Raw genomic sequence first — 12,400 nt, forward strand, 5'->3', positions numbered from 1 at the left:
CTTTTGGCATACAAAGACTAAAATATTCTTATCTGTCCCTTACGGAGTTTGCCAGTCCCTGAATCTTATTCACATGCTTCTCAATGGAGGAAATGATAATTATCATTGGCACCTAATTTGTAGGACTTAAAAACAGGCTGGCTCTGAGTTCAGTTCTGTGGTGTGACCCCAAAAATATTAAATAAGTGTTAGCTGTTGAATGAATGAATGAATGAGTGAGCAGTTGAGGAGGATTAGGAGTGGGGGAGGGCATTGAAATTGGTGGTGTCTTTTGCCAGGGCAGAGAGCCTATCAGGAGGAGGATGGTCAGGTTTGGGGTGAATCAGAAGCAGTGAGCTGAGTTTAAGAAATGTTGAAGGTGAGAACTGATTAGGTCAGCATAAATCCTGGGAATGCAAAGTGAATCTGGGTATATCCACCATTGTCCTCAGTATCTAACTCCTGATACTGAGTTAAAAGAGCTGGAGTGGGAGTTGGGGGGTGGGGGAGAAGATTCTAGAGAGCAGGTCCTCTGAGAAGAGTTCATCAGGAAAGACCAGTTATTTATTGAGCTCCAGCTAAATACAAGACAATGTGCTGGCGCCCTTATCAATTGTCTTCACAGATCCCAGGAGTACCTATTGTTATTCCCATTTTACAGATGTGGAAACTGAGGATGGGAAAGGCTGTGACCTGTCCCAGGGCACAGGCCTTGGAAGCAGCCAATCCGGGCTTTGCATCAGCTTGTCTCACTGCCAATCACCTACTTGCCTCCTCGTGCAACCCACAGTGTGGTTCTAGACCTCAAGTATTCGGCCTCATGGAGCTCACAGCTAAGTTGGGAAGACAGACAATAAGCAAGTAAACTGCACACAAATAAATAAGTGCAGATTGTTATGTGAGCTGTGAAGAAATTAAATAGGGTGGTATGATTAAGGAGTGCTCGAAGATGGCTACTACCTGAGTTGGGATGGTCATGTGTGGCCTCCCCGAGCTAAGACCTGTATGGTCTGGGATAGAATGTTCTAGAAAACAGTTAGGGCCCCAAGGCAGAAACAGGCTTGGAGAGTAACTGTCTGTTCTATCTGCTCAATTTTTCTGCAAAGTTAAACTGTTCTACACAACAAAGTCCACTGATGAAAAAAACACAACTATCCCTTATTCCCATAGTTGTGGGAAGAGATTAACAGAAGCTGCCTCCAAGGGCTACAGAGATCAGAAGTTGGAGGGAGGATTTCCACGGTGGAATTAGGAAGGCTTCTGGAAGGAGGGGACACTAGGACACTAGGACTTTGAAGGTACGGTTTGGACAGGAAATGAGGCAGAGAGGCTTTCCAGGCAGAAGGTAAGAAAGTAGGAGAGTCCTGGGCCTGCCCAGAGGAGGTTCAGCTTGGCAGGAGCATCAGTCTACAAAAAGCACGAGGGCCAGAAGATGATGGAAGGTCTGTAAGGTCAAACCAAGAACATGCCTCTTGCCAACTCACTGTGGGAAACCCTGGCTCAGCCTTGGAGAAAGCATAAGACGCGATTTAGGCAGTTTAGGTTCACAGGCTCTACTTGGTACCCTCTGGGCACTTGTTGGCAGCTACCCAAGTCTCAGTTTCTACAACTATGAAGTGGGAGGAACAGGGCCCCACGTCAGGGATGGGTGAGGCTTCAGAGAGGTTATGCCTCGTGCCTGGGAGATGACAAGAGCTCATTCAGCATTGGCCGGAGTCTTTCCAACACCCTAGTAGGCTGGAGTGAAAGAACCCCCTTTTATCAATGGAAATGTCCCCAGGTAGAGTTATCTCTTGTCCTTAAATAATCACTAGCTAGGTTTTGAGAAAGGCTGAAAGCTGGCTTGGCCTGGTCTTTTCTTATCTATGCCATCCTTTGTCCTTTTTTTTTTTTTTTTTTTGGCTCCAAGGTATCTGTGGTTATGGGAGAAAAAATCCATGCTGAAATTAACAGTTCAATTGTTAGGGAGATATAATATCTGCTTATTTAAAAAAAATTATTGTGGTAACATGTATACAACACAAACTTTCCCATTTTAACCACTTTCATGTGTACAGTTCAGTGGTATTAATTACATTCACAATATTGTGTTACCATTGCCACCATCCATTACCAAAACTTTTTATCATCCCAAAAAGAAACTGTAAGATTAAACAGTAATCTCCAGTCTTCCCTCCCTCCATCCCATTAACCTGTAATCTACTTCTGTCTCTATGAATTTGCATATTCTAGCTATTTCATGTAAGCGGAATCATACAATATCTACTCTGTGACTGGCTTATTTCATTTACATTATGTCTTCAAGTTTCATTGATGTTATACGTAGCATGTATCAGAATTTCATTCTTTAAAAAAAAGCTTTTATTTATTAAAGCAGTTGTAGGTTTACAAAAAAATCATGCAGAAAGTAGTTCCCATTTCCCCTTTCCCACTCCCAACCCCACAGTTTTTCCCATTATCAACATTTTGAGTTAGTATGGTAACATTGTCATAATTGATGAAACAATAGTATTAAAATTATGCTATCAATTCTAGCCCTCTGTTTACGTTAGGGTTCACTCTTTGTGGTTTACGGTTCTATATTTTACTCTCTTTTTTTGTGGTAACTTATATACAACCTAAAATTTCCCATTTTATCCTTTTTCAAATATACAATTCAGTAGTGTTAATTACATTCACAAAGTTATACCTCTATCACCATCATTCAATGCCAAAACTTTTCCATCAACCCAAACAGAAACCTGGACCAATTCAAAATTAATCCTCTGATCCTCTCCCCAACCCAGGCCCTGGTAACCTGTATTCCAGTTTCCAACTTTATAAATTTGCATATTCTTTTTATTTCATATAGGTGAGATTGTACAGTATATGTTCTTTTGTGTCTGGCTTATTTCATTTAAGGTGATGTCTTCAAGGTTCATCCATGTTGTAGCATGCATCAGGACTTCATTCCTTTTTATGGCTGAATAATATTCCATTGTGTGGATATACCACCTTTTGTTTATCCATTCATCTGTTGATGGACACTTGGGTTGCTTCCACATTTTAGCTACTGTGAATAATGCAGTGATGAACACTGTTGTACAAGTATCTATTCAAGTCTCTATTTTCAATTCTTTTGACTCTATAACTAGAAGTGGGATTGTGGTCTTTTGGTAATATCTGCCTTTATTTATGGCAAGAAAATGGTCAAGACTTTGACCACAGTGAGGTAGGAGGCAGCGCAAAGGAAGGGATGGTTAACGGAGATGCAGGGAAGAAAAGGGCTCTCTCAAGAAGGCAGGGGGAGTCCACACTCCTGGGTGCTTTGCTGCTGCTGAGAGTGAGATAAGGGCTGAAAAGGTGCCTGTTGGATTTAGAGATAAGGGACAAACGGAAGCCAGGGTGACATCTACCAGGACTGTTTCCATGGAGGGTGGAGGCCAAGGTGAGGGCAAATGAGCACAGTAGCCACAGGGGAATGTGGGGACAAGGAAGGGTATTTTCCGTTAAACGTGGGAGAGATTTTAATGCCAAAGGGAAGGATGCAATTTAAAAGGAAGGTGAGTATTCAAGAGTGAGACCCAGCAAGGGGGTAGGTTCAAAGTGTGGGAGACAGAATGGGCCTTTGGTAGGAAGAAGGGGCACCTTTTTTTTTTTTTTTTTTTCTAAATCATTAGAGAAGTTGTGGGTTTACAGAACAATCATGCATAAAATACAGGATTCCCATACACCACCACACCACCAACTCTTGCATTAGTATGGAAAATTTGTTCCAATTGATGATAGCACATTTTTGTAATTCTACTATTTTTTAAGAGTGGTTACATTTGATGCAATTGATGAAAGATTATTAAAGTAGTACTATTAACTATTGTTCATATTGATCATTCTCTCAGTCTTCAGCCGTGTCTGGGCAATGACCATTCAACTTCTTCATGCTAAAAATGGGTGCCAAAATTACAGGGTAGAGGAATAAAACTGGTTGATGTTCTTGGAGAGACTGGTACCTCTGGGTTTCAGGGTTTATCTGGCATAGGAACAACCTGGAGGCTTTATGTTTCTGAAAAAATGAACTTAATAAGTAAAACTTTTAAATAGTTTTAGATAGAGCCAGGGTATTTTTTAGGGTTTTCAGGAATACTGTTGGTTGGGGCTTGGCATACTGTGGCATATTGCAATATCTGGCTGATGCTTGCATAAGAGTAACCTTCAGAATGACCTCTTGACTCTATTTGAAATCTCTTAGCTACTGAAACTTTATTTTGTTACATTTCTTTTCCCCCTTTTGGTCAAAAAGGCACTCTCAATCCCATGATGCCAGGGCCAGGCTCATATTGGGAGTCATGTCCCATTTAGCGGGGAGGGCAGTGAGTTTATTTTCAGAGTTTGGTTTAGAGAGGGAGGCCACATCTGAGCAACAAAAGAGGTTCTCTGAGGGTGACTCTGTGTTAGGTTGGAAATATTATGTCCCGCCAAAGCCATATTCTTTGAGGCAATCTTGTGGGGGCAGATGTATTAGTGTTGATTAGATTGGAATCCTTTGAGTGTGTCCATGGAGATGTGACTCAATCAACCGTGAGTGAAACATTTGATTGGATAATTTCCATGGAGGTGTTACCCCGCCCATTCAGGGTGGGTGTTAATTGGATCACCAGAGTCATATAAAGGAGTTTACAGATAGAAGGACCTCAGGGCAACTGAGAGTGACATTTTGAAGAGGAGCTACAGCTAAGAGAGGACAAAACGCCCCAAGAGCAACATTTTGGAGAATGTCATTTTGAAACGCAACCTGGGAACTAGTGGACGCCAGCCACGTGCCTTCTGAGCTAACAGAGGTTTTCCGGACGCCATTGGCCATCCTTCAGTGAAGGTATCCTATTGTAGATGCCTTACCTTGGACATTTTATGGCCTTCAGACTGTAATTGTGTAACAAATAAACCCCCTTTATAAAAGCCAATCCATTTCTGGTATTTTGCATAACTTCAGCATTAGCAAACTGGAACAGACTCCTAGGCACAGTTATAAGTAGACTTAGCTTTGTCATTATAGAAATAAATTTCATAAGGGGAAGCCACAAGATCAAGGGCTTGGCTTGTTAAATTGGGAGTCCCTAATGCTTGAGAGAATATCAGGAGGTCCTCAAGTAGGGAAGTTTAATAGTTCCATATCTTTTCTCCAGTCCCTCAAGGGGCTTTGCAAATACTTTTTTATTATCTGCCCCAAATACTCTGGAATGTATCAGGGTATTACATTAACCTGGACAGAATAACAAGATCTCATTCCCTATTCTAGGTTGCATGTTTTTAGGTTGTTTAAATAAAATGACCAGACAGGTTAAATTAGATAGTGTGCTTCAGAGAATTTAAATTTTGAACAAAATAAACATCTCTTCCTTTGGTCTTACACAGACCTTTCCGTAGCCGTGCAATATTCCATTGTATGCATACACCACAGTTCACCCTTCTGCTCATCAGCCAGTGTACCCTTGGGCCACCTCTATCCATTGGCAATCATGCATAATGCTGCTGTGCTGGTTTGAAACTGTTATGTACACCTTAAAAGACTACGTTCTTCGAAATGAAACGAAATAAAGCTTCAGTGGCTGAGAGATTTCAAATGGAGTCGAGAGGTCACTCTGGCGGACATTCTTACACACTACATAGATAACACTTTTTAGGTTTTAATATATTGGAATAGCTTGAAGTAAATACCTGAAACTACCAAACTCCAACCCAGTAGCCTTGACTCTTGAAGACGATTGTATAACAATGTAGCTTACAAGGGGTCACAGTGTGTGATTATGAAAACCCTGTGGATCGCACTCCCTTTATCCAGTGTATGGATGGATGAGTGGAAAAATGGGGACAAAACCTAAATGAAAAATACGGTGGGATGGGGGTGGTGGTGATTTGGGTGTTCTTTTTTTATTTTTATTTTTTATTCTTATTCCAATTCTTTCTGGTGTAAGGAAAATGTTCAAAAATAGATTGGGGTATCCACCACCAGCTACCCCAATTCTTTAGAACCTAAAAAAGGTTGTCTAGGTTCTAAAGAATTGGGGTAGCTGGTGGTGGATACCTGAAACTATTAAACTACAACACAGAACCCATGAATCTCGAAGACAGTTGTATAAAAATGTAGCTTATGAGGGGTGACAGTGGGATTGGGAATGCCATAAGGACCAAACTCCACTTTGTCTAGTTTGTGGATGGATGTGTAGAAAAGTAGGGGAAGGAAACAAACAGACAAAGGTACCCAGTGTTCTTTTTTACTTCAATTGCTCTTTTTCACTCTAATTATTATTCTTGTTATTTTTGTGTGTGTGCTAATGAAGGTGTCAGGGATTGATTTAGGTGATGAATGTACAACTATGTAATGGTACTGTAAACAATCGAAAGTACAATTTGTTTTGTATGACTGCGTGGTATGTGAATATATCTCAATAAAATGATGATAAAAAAAATAGATTGGGGTGATGAATGCACAACTGTAAGATGGTACTGCGAACAGCTGAGTGTACACCATGGATGATTGTATGGTATGTGAATATATCTAAATAAAACTGAATTAAAAAAAAAAAGAAACAAAACAAAACAAAAAAGTAAAAAAAAGACTATGTTCTTTTAATCCAATCTTGTGGGGGCAGACTATTGTGGGTGGGATCTTTTGATTAGGTTGTTTTCATGGAGATGTGACCCAGCCCATTCAAGGTGGGCCTTAATCCTTTACTGGAGTCCTTTAAGAGAGCTCACAGAGAGAGAGAGCTCAGAGAAGCTGAGAGAGACATTTTAAGAGAGAAGCTAAGATATGTAATCCAGAGTTTGCCCCCGGGAAAAGCTAAGACAGAAGCCCAGAGACATTTTGGAGAAAACCACTGACAAACAGAAGCTAAATCTGGGCAAGAAGTTTCAACAGAGCCAGCCATGTGCCTTCCCTATGTGACAGAGGCCTTTCCACAGAGAAGGTTTCTACCACTTGATGCCTTAATTTGGACATTATCATGGCCTTAGAACTGTAAATTTGCAACATAATAAATCCCCATTGAAAAAGCTGCATTTTGGCAGCTTTAGCAAACCAGAACAGCTGTCATAAACACCAGTGTGCAAATGTCTATTTGTGTCCCTGCTTTCAGTTCTTCCAGGCATATACCTAGTAACAGCATTGCCAGATAAAATGGCAAATCCATACTCTGCTTCCTGAGGAACCAAAAGGGTGTCTTTTTAACAGGAGCAAAGAAACTGAGGATATTGGGTGAAGCCAAAGACCTCCCAAGGGCCTGCAAAGCCTCCACGAAGCCCCCACTCTTGCTTGTTCTCTGGCCTCGCCTCCTACGTGGTCCCTCTTCCCCACTGCTCCGGCCACCTGGCCCCTCTGCCATCCCTCAGGCCCTCCATCTAGTGCTTTTCCCTTGACCTGGAAACTTGCTGCAGAGATCCGCGTGGCTCGTCCCAGGCTTTATTTGGATCTTTGCACGCATGTCCCCTTTTCAGATATTCCCTGACAGCCTGCCCCATCATCACAGGCCCTTGTCCTGCCAGATCCTCTTCATGGCACAACATCCATCAGTGTATTATGTAGGTTTGTATTTGTTTGTTCATTACCTGTCTCCCCTTAACCTCCAGGCCTTTTCTCAATGTACTCACTGCTGTTTTCCCACCTCCTGGTACAGTGCTGGGCAGAGAGGAGATGCTCGAGACTTGTTTGTCGAATGAATAAATGCATGATGGATCAAGGGATAAGTAGGTTTACATATATGGTTGGGGTGAGTTGGGGGTGTCTGCTTCTGATGGAGTCCTCTGTGATGAAGGAAATGGAATGTTGTGGTGGGGTGGGTCTGGGAAGCTACTCAGAGGTCTGAGGATTTATGAGAGGAGGCAGGGAGAAAGTGGAAAGTTGATTTGATTTGGGGTTGTGCTTCTGGGATTTGGGCAAGAGAATTTGCAAGGGTCTTGGCAAGAATGTTATTCAAATAAAAGACCCTACAGTCAAGTCCGAAAAGGAATGATCCCCATAGTGAACAAGCAAGAAAGGAGGAAAAAGGAGACAGTGGGAAGTAGCTTCTATTATCCCCCTTTTACACATAAGGAAACAAAGGCTCTGAAAAGTAAGGGGAACTTTCAAGTTTCCCACAGCAGGGAAGTGACAGAACCCAAATTTGAACCCAGATCTGCTATATTCCATGGCCAGATTGATCTACTATGGCAAGAGCCCAAATCTTACCTTTGCTTAAGACATGACTTAAGCCAATCACCTAAAATGTTTCTGAGCCGGGAAACTAAATGGTAGAATCCCAAGGTGGAATGTTAGGGGGAAAAAATCCTCTTTCTAGGATTTAAGATGTAGAGATCTCCTTAAGATATGCCTATAGTCCAATATTCTCTGATGATTTCTGCCTCCTCCCCATTCTCCACTTCTTATATCTTTAGTGTTTTTGCTGAGGTCCATTGGGTGTGGCTGAAAAAAAAATCTAAGCTGGAGGCACTGAAGCTCATTGCTCAACTTATCAGGTGACTTAATATCACCAGTTATTGTGATAGCAGTTCCCTGGTTAGAGCTTTTGAGCCCTTTACCTGAGCAAATGAAGCTCTTCTTTAGGGCAGTGATTTATAACTTAGGGTCCAAGGTCTGGACATGGGGCCATGAACCTTTTGCAAAGATATAACAAATTTTGTGTGTACCTGTATTTTCTTTGGCCAGGGAGAGAATCCACAGCTCTCATCAAATTCTCATGACCTCCCTACTTTCAGCCCCTACCAGCTTCTTTTCAGACCCTCTCCCTCACCACAGGGCCTTTGTACCTGCTCTTCCCTCTTCCTGACCTACTCTGCTTTCCCTATTCTTGGTAACAAACTGTAGACCTAGCCTGGGCATCCTGCCTTTGGGGAATCTCTTCTCTTCCTGACTGGTCAGATCCCCTGATCCACGGCCTTAGAGAGCTGGGACCTCTCCAAGACCATTTACCATGGTTATGATTTTACTTTATTTGGGAGATGATTTCCCACTCCTTCACCAGACTGTAGGCCCCATCAAGGTAGGAGCCTCATTTTTTTTTTTACCCAGCATGGTATCCCCAGGACCTGGTATCACACCAGGCACCCACCAGAGACCCAGGAGCATGGAAATCAGAACCACAGCTGATCCTGAGCCACAGACCCAAACAAAGGGTAAGGCTCAAACTCCCCTTCAGTACCCATTCCTTGAGTACCCAAACCCATGTCTGTCTGACACAAGAGACTGTGTGCCGAACACTATCTGTGCTACTGTCCTAGACTATTTTTCCAGGGATGCCCTTCATTTTTGCAGAGAGGCAGTTTTACAGAAGGGATTCAAGCATGTCACCTGGAATCAGAAGGCCTGGATTTTACTCCTGACTCTGCCACCTATGTGGCCCAGTCAAGTTGGCTCAGCTCTCTTGTGCCTCAGTTACCCATCTGTAAAGTGGGGATAATAACACATGCATTATACGTCTATTAGGAGGCTGAATGCGATATCACATGCACAGCACATCATATGTACTCAATTTGCTATTCTTTCCCATGCCAGGCTTTGCTAAACTTTTAGTGATTTTTATGCAGAGTCCCTAAGAGATGATCAACCCAAGTTTCTGGTGCATGTATTTATATCAATGTCTCAGAAAGCTCAGATTGGCAACTCTAAGTACAATGCCTGAATGAAGTGCAGGAATCTTCACTGGTGCATCTCCAACTGGCCAAGTTCAATTTTTAAAAGAGCAGTAAGTGTTCACACAAGATGGATGGCAGGAAGTGAGTGAAGGCATAGATTCATTTACAAGATCCACTGACTGCTGGGACATCTTGGAAGCAGTGTGGGTCAGGGGGATGAATTTATTGGCTTCAGTGGCAGATGCTCTGTGGGTCACGAGCTGTGCCTTTTGTCTGACACCAGCTGAGAACAACAGATCTTCGGCAGGATTTGTCCATCTAGCACATTTGCTGAAACATCTTGGCTTCATTCATTTTATTTCAGTTTTAAAAGCATGTAAACTATTTTATGTGGTCCTTGCAAAAGGGTAACCAGATAAATAACCAGCAGGGAGAGGATGACTTTTGAGAAATGGTATCTGCTGAATAGCATGTGTTGTCTCCATGGATATCCTGAGTGTGTGGAATATTCTCTGTTTGCCCTTCTGGATCTCTTCTCCATTCTCTTTTGCCTGCCCTGTGCCCAGGAGTCTGACCTGTGGGAACTCCATCAGCTGGCTCCTGAGCTGTCTGGTTTCTTTTTGGTTTCAGCCAATAGGGAGCATGGGCTGGAGATGGGAAGGTGGGAGAGAGAGAGGGTGGGGTGTTTACTCCCTGCCTGGCTATGGTTGGCAGTGGCTTTTCCACCACTGGAGGATCACAGGTCCAGGGGAGGTGATGCACCTGCTCTTGCTAGACCCTACATGTTTCATCTCCCTATTGGTTTCCCTGAATCCTGCCTGTACCTTTGTAAGAGTCCCCTATATTACACTCCCTTCAGTCACTCTGTCCAAATGAACCTTCTAATTCTTCCTGGGTCCCTGAATGGATGCAATAATTAGTCTCATATCATGGTTATAAATCAAAATCCTTTAGGAGTGATGATGCCGTGAACAATTGATTGTACACTGTGGATGGTTGTATGTTATGTGAATATATCTCTATAAGATTGTAGGAAAAAATATAAATAGAGGTAGAAGTGCTGGAGAAAACATGCCAAGAGGGATGTACCTATTTACTGTTGATGAGGAGGCAGCATGGTGTAGCCTTTCTGAAGGTCACTGTGGTGGCTCCACAAGAAGCTAAGTATGTGGGGCCATAAGATCCTGCAACCTCATTATGGGGTATGTATTTGGAAGATTCCAGAGCAGAGACATGAATGGACTTTTGCACACTGGTGTTTATGGAGGCAGTATTCATGATTTGCAATGGTGGAAGTGGCCTAAGGGTACACTGACTGAGGAACAGAATGGTGAACTGTGGTATATGCATACAAAGGAATATTGAGAAACTACGAGGAGTGAAGCTGTGAGACATGCAACCAGGTGAATGGATCCCATAGACAGCATGTTGAGTGAAGTAAGCCAGAAACAAAGGCAAACATTATAATGCCTCACCAATATGGACTAACTACAAGCTGTAAACTCAGAATTAAATCTTAGCACACAGCCTAACAGGGAAATGATTATTGTAATGGTCCCTAGATTGTAAGCTCTTACAGTAGTCAAATCTATTCCTGAATTGTAATGGCTATCTCCAAACTCTGAGATGTTGATCCCTTAATGTATAACCTGATTGGTCTCTGGAACACTAGGTATCACTGTTACACCTGAAACTCAAGCTAGAGCTCGGCAGATATGAATATCACTATTAACGCATAGAGCAGCTGTTAAAAAATAAATAAATAAATAAAAGCTTAAATAGATCCCAGACTTCAATTAGAGATATGAATAAAGCAGATCTGGTTAAGACTAGAGCAAATCGGGCCAAAGGGTAAAGGTTGAAACTGATTAACTGATTGTATTCAAACTTCAACTCCCACGTGAGACCAAGGGAAGAGATGTTTATTTGGTGTAGGATCTATATTTTCTAAACTTCTACAGTCTGTTCAAACACTACAATTACATGGAACTTTGAATAGGAAGTGAGCTATGATAGGTCTGTATAGTTTAGAATGAAATAGCAACACATCCTAAAGTAATCTGGGTGGAGAATAAACATATATACTCAGGGCCCCCCTGAAGAACTGGGGGAGAATGCAGAGGTGTTGGATTTCCTCACCTGGATTGTTGCTGATGTTCTCACAAATATTGGGGACTGATGGCGTAATGTGCTGAGCCCTCTGTCTTGGGGCTGGCCCCCGTGAAGCTTGTTGCTGCAAGGAGAGGCTAAACCTGCTTATAATTGTGCCTAAGAGTCTCCCCCTGAGTGCCTCTTTGTTGCTCTGATGTGGCCCTCTCTCTCTAATTAAGTCACCTTGGTGGGTGATCTTGCTGCCCTCCCCGCTACGTGGGACCTGACTCCCAGGGGTGTAAATCTCCCTGGCAACACAGGATATGACTCCCGAGGATGAATCTGGACCTGGCATCCTGGGATTGAGAATATCTTCTTGACCAAAAGGGGGATGTGAAATGAAACGAAGTAAAGCTTCGGTGGCTGAGAGATTTCATATGGAGTTGAGAGGTCACTCTGGTGAACATTCTTACGTACTATTTAGATAACACTTTTTAGGTTTTAATATATTGGAATAGCTAGAGGTAGGCACCTGAAACTACCAAACTGCAACCCAGTAGCCTTGACTCTTGAAGATGATTGTGTAACAATGTAGCTTACAAGGGGTGACAGTGTGATTGTAAAAACCCTATGGATTGCATTCCCTTTATCTAGTGTATTGATGGATGAGTGGAAAAATGGGGACAAAACCTAAACGAAAAATAGGGAGGGATGGGGGGGTGAT

Source organism: Choloepus didactylus, chromosome 19, assembly GCF_015220235.1.
Source record: "Choloepus didactylus isolate mChoDid1 chromosome 19, mChoDid1.pri, whole genome shotgun sequence".
NCBI lineage: Eukaryota > Metazoa > Chordata > Mammalia > Pilosa > Megalonychidae > Choloepus > Choloepus didactylus.